This window comes from Heterocephalus glaber, unplaced genomic scaffold (assembly GCF_053883595.1).
Source record: "Heterocephalus glaber isolate CG9 unplaced genomic scaffold, H.glaber_assembly_v1.0 deba00001610, whole genome shotgun sequence".
In the NCBI taxonomy this organism is placed as follows: domain Eukaryota; kingdom Metazoa; phylum Chordata; class Mammalia; order Rodentia; family Bathyergidae; genus Heterocephalus; species Heterocephalus glaber.
Window position 1 is genome coordinate 6,774,858 of NW_028258381.1, and position 8,333 is coordinate 6,783,190.

Sequence of the window (8,333 nt, forward strand, 5' to 3'; positions counted from 1 at the left end):
GGCTGGTTTATAGCGTGGACGGACCCCAGAGGCCGGAGGCCAGCCTGGGAGATTGGCGGTGCATCAGTGCCTTCCCTCCCTCGTGTGGTATACTCTGGAGAACGCTCCCTGGTCACTTGCCATGGCTTGCTCACAGCAGCAAGGCAGAGAAGAGGGGACAATGACCTCTGAACGGCCAGCCCGCTTCGCCTGCCATCGCCAGGACCTGGGCTGCCACTGCCGCTCACTGCGGCTCCTCAGACCAGCTCAGGTTACCGAGAACCTCCAGGAAAGGCCTCAGTTCAGCAAGGACTGCGGGAAAGACAGCTGCTCTGTCCCAATTGCAGGACTGAAGTGTGGCCTTCTCGCTCCACCTTAAGTCTGCCAAAAAGGACGTTCCCCCAAATTCTCTCCATTGACCAGGGCCTCAGTCAGTCTCTGGATAGAGTTTAATGTTAAAAAAGAAACTGGTTCGGTTACTTGATTCTACTGTTTTTTGGGGTATTCTGCCTGTAGCTGAAATGCAGTTTAAAACATTTCATCAAAAGGCAACAGATAGAGATGGAGCGATCCATTCATTGTGCAAGGCAGCTCAGGAAGTACCCCATAGAGGGGATCCTTGCAAGTATGGAGCTTTAGCTAGAAAAGTACCAGTATATAATTGTACTTAGAGGCAGCTAAGGGAGAAAATTTTCTTGCAACCAGAAAAATTAAGATATCAAGGCCGAAAGATGTCATAAGAGACAAATGTAGGGAGATGTTCAATTAGGAAATGGAAATCAGGTTTCAAATCCTATAAAAATACTGGGAGTTGGGAAAATAGGCATATTCAGGTACACCAATCATTCTAATTTGGCTTAAGTAAGAACCAAATGAAGGCAGAGTCTAGGAATTAGGGATAAAATATACAGAGACAGTGTGACCTAAGGAATAGGTACAGTTTGAATCCCAGTTTTGTTCCTTAGCTGTGTAATCACAGGTAAAATATTTAACCTCTCTGGCCTCATGTGTAGGTCAATAATAATGTCCATTGCACTGTTACAAAATACTCTATGACATCTGGTGTCTTGTTGGTGCTTGAGATGCTTTTTTAAGTTATATGGAAAAATGTTTAAGTGCTTTTCAGTTTTGTTTTGGTTGAGTTCTACTGTATTTGAATATTATTGTAGTTTTTTTTCCCTTGCATTGTTCTTCTTTGAATGGTTTTAATTTTTGTATGTGTGTGTGTTTGATAATAAAGTTATTTTTTTAAAAGTACTCTGTGACTAACTATGAATTAAGAACTATGTTAGGTGATGATATACAAGGAATTGTTCATCTGTTACCAAATACCACCTTCTGTTTACTTAGTTAAGCCCTGAGTGAGGACCTGGCAATGCAGTGGTGAAGGGAAAAACAGCAAAAGTGAATGAGACCACTTAAAACATGTAGGTATAGATGAGAGGAAGACTCAAGTACATAAGTACTTAACTTGTAGAAATGAGATGGAGGAGGAAGAAGACCATCATGAAGTACAAGAACCTTGGGAGTGTTTGAAATAGAGAGAGTGGCCAACTATGCCAGCTGAGAAATTGAATGAGATGGATAGAGAAATGTGTGTATGTGTCAGCTTTCCTGTTGCTGGACATGATAACCTGACACAACTTAGAAGAGAAGTTTAATTTAGCTCCTATTTTTGAGGACTTCAATTCACAGCTGGCCCCAAGATAGGAACAGCAGAAAGGCTTGGCTGAACAAAGCTGCTTAGTTCATGGAGACCTGGAAGCAGAGGAGGGTAACAGTACCAGAGAGGAATGGGCAAGGGGCCATATACAGTACCTGAGGACATGCCTGGGAGTGCGCTCTACTAACTCTACTAACGTGCGAAAGAGTTCCTTAACCCAATGAAGAGGTAACATATCGAGATTAATAGTCACAATGTATTTAGCAATTTGGGAGTACAATAGCTAGCTATGTCCACTGTTAAAGCTGTTTCAAAAGAATGTTGGTTTCAGAAACTAAGTTGTATTAAGGGTGAAATGGGAGACTAGAAATTACAGCAAGAGTGAAAACAACTCTGACAAGTTTTACTGCAAAAAGTAACAGAGAAAGGGGGTCACTGGAGAGGTGTTTTTAAAATGAGAGACAGTGGAAAAGACCCATGAATTGGAGATTTCAATAAGACTGATGACTGGCTGTGTTCAGAGCCCTAGAGGTAGTGAGCTAGAAGGACAGAAAATGATTGCCAGAGAATAACTTGCTTGAAACCAAGATTTCAAAGGCCATATTACAGTTCCAAATGGCAAGGTAGAGAGTGAAGTGAAGTGGGCTGAGGGAGGAGGTCACTAAGACTTGCACAAGGGATCAGGGAGCTCAAGTACAGACTGTCCCAGCTTTGCACGGTTGCACATGACTGAGAACTGAAATCATGCAAAACAATAATAATGAAAGAAAAAAATGTAATTGTTCTGTGATATTAAAGAACTTTTTCCAAAACATTTAAAAAACCATACTGCTAACTTTAAATTTTAAAATAAATGTATTTAAACCATTTTAAAACTAATGTTTATTTAGCACACTGCAAAGCATAAGAAATGTGGAGGATCAGTGCTTTATTCTTTTTTTAAACAACTTACCAATAATAATTTAAAGTATGCTTGTCTTCTTCCTGACCTGGTTTTTTTCTTCTGTCTTGATAAATTCTCATACTCTTAAATTTCAATTCACTGCTAGCAATTTTCTTTCTCATTTCAATGTTTTGAAATATCTCCAAGAATTTCTTTAACGTGAAGTTTCTTATCAACATCACTGTCTGTGATCGCCATCTTTTCGTCACAGCCATTTTAACTAATCCGTGGAATCTGGGGGCTGATTTCACAGCAGCACCCCAAATTGCAGTAAGGTCTTCACTAGAGAACCCATTCATGTTGACTTCTGAAATGAGGAGCCAGACTGTGCCAGCAGTAAAGGTTTCAGCTTTTTGTACTTACTGGCTTCTTTCAACATGGCCAGTAACTTCAACACCTTGACCTGAGTACTAGTCAATCTGATTGAGACTTTTTATTTATTACAGCCTTAAGTCCAAAGTAGGGGAAAGTCTGTATCTCAGCCATAATCAGCTTTCCATTCATAGAGCAATTTAAATTAAAAGATGTTGAAGCAACCTTACCTTCTTTGTTCTACTTACTGGACTTTTTCTCTCTGGCTCCCATGGTTCTATACCTTTCCTGTAGGCCTAGGTCTCATCCTATCTGCTTTGCTGGCATCACTTTTAAATTTGCTAATTACATCAATTTCACTTCTAGCATTATTTGTATCTATTTGTACTTTCATGTTTCTTATCCAATTTTTTTTTTTGGTCCTAGGAATTGAACCCAGGGCCTTTGCACTGAGTGAAATCCCCAGGCACATTTTTATTTTGGGAAAGGAATTATAGGTACAGTGGACCCTTGTCTTACAAATTCAATTTGTTTGTAAGGGCTGGTTGTAAGTCAAGTTGGTTGTAAGTCAAGACTTTTTCCCATAAGAAATCATAGAAATATCCATAATGCATCCTGAACCTCTCAATGCACCCATTAACTAACCTTTTCATAATAAGAAAGAGTTGTATAATGTGCATAATTTACCAGAAACACCAATAATTTTCCTAATGTATTCACCAAAAAGTTATAAAATGTTCCTGGTTTACCAGAAACAATAATTGCATAGTGTACTCACCATTCAAGTTGACATCTTTGGCTTGCAGGAAGGGAGGATGAAATGGAAGGAGGTTATTGTTTGGAAGGAGAGTCCCCTTCCATAAAAACATCAGGAATCTGGCTCTCTGGTGTGATTTCTCTCTTTGGAGAGTTTGTAGCCCACTAGGACCTGCTTCTAGCTCATGAGGTCTCAACCTTTTCAGAACTAAAAATTGGTCTAAGGTAGTCTATTTCTGTCTTTCGCTTAACATTGTTCTGTAGTATGACATGACGTTGTCATTAAGCAAGTGAATGCAACAATTGGCTTTTTCTCTTATCTGGGTGGGTCTTTTCTATAAACGTTTGTATCTCTGTCCATTTTTTCAGGATTTTCTTTATTTCAGAAAAACTTTGCTGCACTGATTGTTGATACCCCTCTCCTCTTCAGAAAGCTCCTCAGTTGCCATTCTCTATTGCTCAGCCAGAAGTTGCTGAAGTTCCTCTGTAGACAATTCCTCTGAATGTTGCTCCACCAGTTCCTCAACGTACCACTGTGTACCTGCAAGCCTATGGACCCTGCTGTAGTGACAGTGTCATCAACCACAGGGTCAATTGAAGGCTCAGGCTCCTCTACATAGCCTTCAAAGCCTCTCACTTGCATAATTTAGGCCACATTTTCTTCCAGGCAGAACTCAGTGTCCTTAGAGAGATGTCAGCCCAAGATTTCTCAACTCAACACAGGAAAGGGCATTGTAATGTTTCTTCCAGAACTCTCTAAAGGTTAAATCTGTATCCGAGACCATCTGGAAGCACTTTAGGAATAGTTCTTTGGTGTAGAGCTTCTTTAAATTAGCTATAACCTGCTGGTCCACAGACTACTGTAGAGGGACTGTATTAGGTGGGAGCAACTTCACTGAAAGCCATGGGAATTCTTCAGCCAATCCTTCTTTCAAATCTTGTGAGTGAGGAGGAGCATTGTCCCTGATAAGGAGAGCCTCGAGTGGTAAACCCTTGCCCTCTAGATATTTCTTAACAGTATGTCAAAAAGCCTCCCTGATCCACTCAAGAAAAGTATTCTTGTTACCCAGGCTTTTGTGTTAGATCTCCACATGACCCCAAGCCTATTCCTCATGGTTTTATATTTTCTGAACACTCTAGGGGTCTCAGAGTGATAAACGAATAGAGGTTTTGTCTTGAGGTCACCACTCACATTGGCACATAGCAATGTTTAGCCTATCCTTCATAGGCCTGTGGACTGGTATTTTCTTCTCTTCCTGGGCAATGTATGTTCTCCTAGGCAATTTCTTCCAGAAAAAGCCAATTTCACCCCAGTTGAAAACTTGATGAGAGCAAAAGCCATTTCTCTGTGTCATCATTTTGAAGTAGTATATGTAATTTTCAGCAACCCCTTTATCAAGTGGCTGCTTCACCATTCCTAGTTATGCTATGAACCCCACTTCTCACTTTAAAGTTGTGAAAGCAGCCCTTACTGGCATGAAATGTTTCACCATTATTACTCATTGATGGATAATCCTTTCTGAAATCTGCATTGATAGCACTAGCTTTTTAACAAATTATAGACTCAGATAGGCTCTAACCTGCCATCTGCCTTTTGTTTATCCACACTAATAACAGCCTTTCTACCTCATCTAACATTGTTGATCATGACTTATTAATTTGAGTAGCACCTTTAGCAATACTAGCTTCCTTATACAAATCTTTTCTCTGTAAATTGTCAGAATGGTGCATTTTGGCATGCTGTACACATTAGCGAGATCAGTCACACAATTGCCACTCTCATATTTCTCCACAATTTCCTTCTTATTTTCAATTGTGATTGCTTTCTTTACCTTCCCCTTCCTTCCTTAGCTTCTTTTCTAGCTTTTTGGGGGCCATTTTGATAGCAGTAATCATAGCAATTATATACAGCACTGAAGGAAATCATATCCACAAACACGTGCATCTGGGCTCAGACTGATGCTTAAGTACAGTTATATACATTTTTCTGGCATTGTGAGTCTTTGTTTACAACTACACAGGTGGCTGGCATTCGGGTTGTAACTCAAGACTTTGGTCATAAGTTAAAACTAAAATTCTAGTTGTAACCCCAGTTGTTCATATGTGAAGCTGGTCATAACTCGGTCCACTGTAAGTTGCCTGGGCTGGATAAAAAAACCTTGGTTGCAATCTTCCTGCCTCAGCCTCCCAGGCAAATACCTTTTTGATTATCTATTTTTCTAAAACATCATGTGGCTTTATCGTGGGTAAAAGTGACAGCATAACTGCATGTTTCTCATATTTTTAAAGCTAAAGAACATAACTAACAGGTATGCAGTGACCAGTAACTAGCAGTCTTTGAAAGAAGGATCACAAGACCTGCCTTGTACTGATGTATTTATAATGTATTCATAATATATATTCATATATTAAGCACTAATCCCCAATATGTGGGGCTTGGAAGTGAGTTTTGTGGAAGGTAACTAGGTTTAGATAAGGTCTGAGGGTGGGACCTCCATGATGGGGAATAATATCCTTATAAAAAGAGGAAGAGACACCACCAGATCTCCTCTTCCCTCCCTTCTCCCTCTCCATGTACCCACCAAGGAAAGGCCATGTGAGGACATAACCAAGAGAAGACCCTTACCATGAACCTTACCATGCTGGCACCCTGCTCTCAGATTTCCAGCCTGCAGTCCTTAAGAAACAAATGTTGTTTAAGCCACCCAGGCAATGCCATTTCATTAAAGTAACCTCACCTAAAACAATGCCCATTTATTACACAGAAATTTGTGGACTGAAGAGCTAGCTGCGAAGTCTGTATATTATGAAGTCACTCACGGTTAATATGCCCTCATAACTGAAATTCAAATCATGTTGGTAGAGTGGTGTTATTTAATAAAACCATGGTAACTGAAATTTATGCATATCAAACCATGAAGTAAGGACTGCCTTGTTGCCTTCTCTGTGTGGATGATGAAGTCACAGAGTGATGGCAAGAGCTGGGCAGAGATGAGTATGTTCCAGTAGCTCAGTTCCTTGACCAATGGGAAGGAATCAGCTAGGCACCAGAAGCCATAGAAACGGCAGTAGAACTATATGAACTTAGAGGGGTTGTCCCATTCTACCTCCAGGCTCTGGGACACAAGGACTGTGAGGAAAAACAGCTTTCTATTAAGAGGGATGCAGTCAGACCCTTCCTCAGGACAAGGTAGGTTGCTGTTAAGGTAAAGAACTCAGAGTATTCCTGAACATATAGCTGAACATAAAAGCTCAAGGGCCTGGGCAGTAGCTCAGTGGTAGTGTTTGGGTAGCTTGTATGGGGCCCTGGGTTCCAGGAGGTCAGTAACACCATTAGAAGGAGGGAGAAAGACTTTCACGTACTGACTGATAAAAATAGTTATGTGACATTTGATGTAATCCACCTTCTCTGCTCCAGTCCAGGACAGTGGACAGTTGGTTCAGACCCTCTAATTCTGAATATTTACCATGATAGTCTAGCAACTTTAGGGCAAGAGCACACTTTATAGGCCTTATAGGGAAGTGCTAAAAGGTGGAGTGGATCAAGGCAGATGATATCATGGCAGAAATCTTGATACAAACCTCAATACAGCTTTTAGGGGGAGAAGAGGTTAGAAGGGTGTGTGTGTGTGTGTGTGTGTGTGTGTGTGTGTGTGTGTGTAGGGGAAGACAATAATAGAAATGTGCACAAGATATCCTGAGAATATAAAGGAAGATATCTAGCCCAGCCTGGACTGGAAGTGAGAGAAAAGTGGAGTTGGGACTGAGAAGTACTGTTAGGATTTGAAATGTTAACAATGCCTGGAATCCACTGAGCCTTAGAACATGATAGAGTCACATTATGGAGATCTAGAACTTTCAGGCAGAAGAGTTTGTGTTCACTTAAAAGGCAATCAAGAAGCACTAAGGCAGAGTGACATAGTTATTAATTATGCTTCCAAGATGATATAACTATCAGTTACATATGTGAAGCACAGGGATAAGACTTGAGGCAAATAAAAGTCATCCCATCAGTATTTTGCCCCAGTTTATCCTTTGAAGCATTTAGCATAACTCACAGAGGTTGGGTGCTTAACACCAGCATCCCAATACAATGGGCATTCAGTGCAGGCAAAGGCTACTCTGTTTTGTTCACAGTATAATTTATATCTCATACAGTGCTAGAACTTGGTAGATAAATAATATTGTTGAGCAAAATATTAACAAATGAATAAACAAGAAAGCAACTATTGAAAAAGATGTGAGGTCAGAATGGACCCCAACTAGAGATATTGTTGATACTGGAAAAGAGAGGGTGATTTGAGTAAGTAGTAAAAATTTTAGGGGTTCAACTCTAGTTGAAGAAAGTCACTGGAGGTGTACTTTTAAGGACCTCCACCCCTTCCTGTCTCTCTACCACCTTTCCCCACCTCCTCTCTCCCCACTGGCTCCATGAGATGACCAGCCCTGGTCTCCACAAAGAGACCATAGACTGAATCCTTTAAAATCATGAGCCAAAATAAATCTTTCCTCTTTTAAACTGATTTTTCAGAGATTTTGTCATAGCAACAGAAAGCAAAAACATAAATATAACTAGTAAGTATAAATGTAAAAATGCCGCTTTTGCTTGTTTGTTGTTAAAATAGTACAATTAAGTAGCCTCAATTGGAGATAAGAATATAGTTAATTAGAATAATGGGG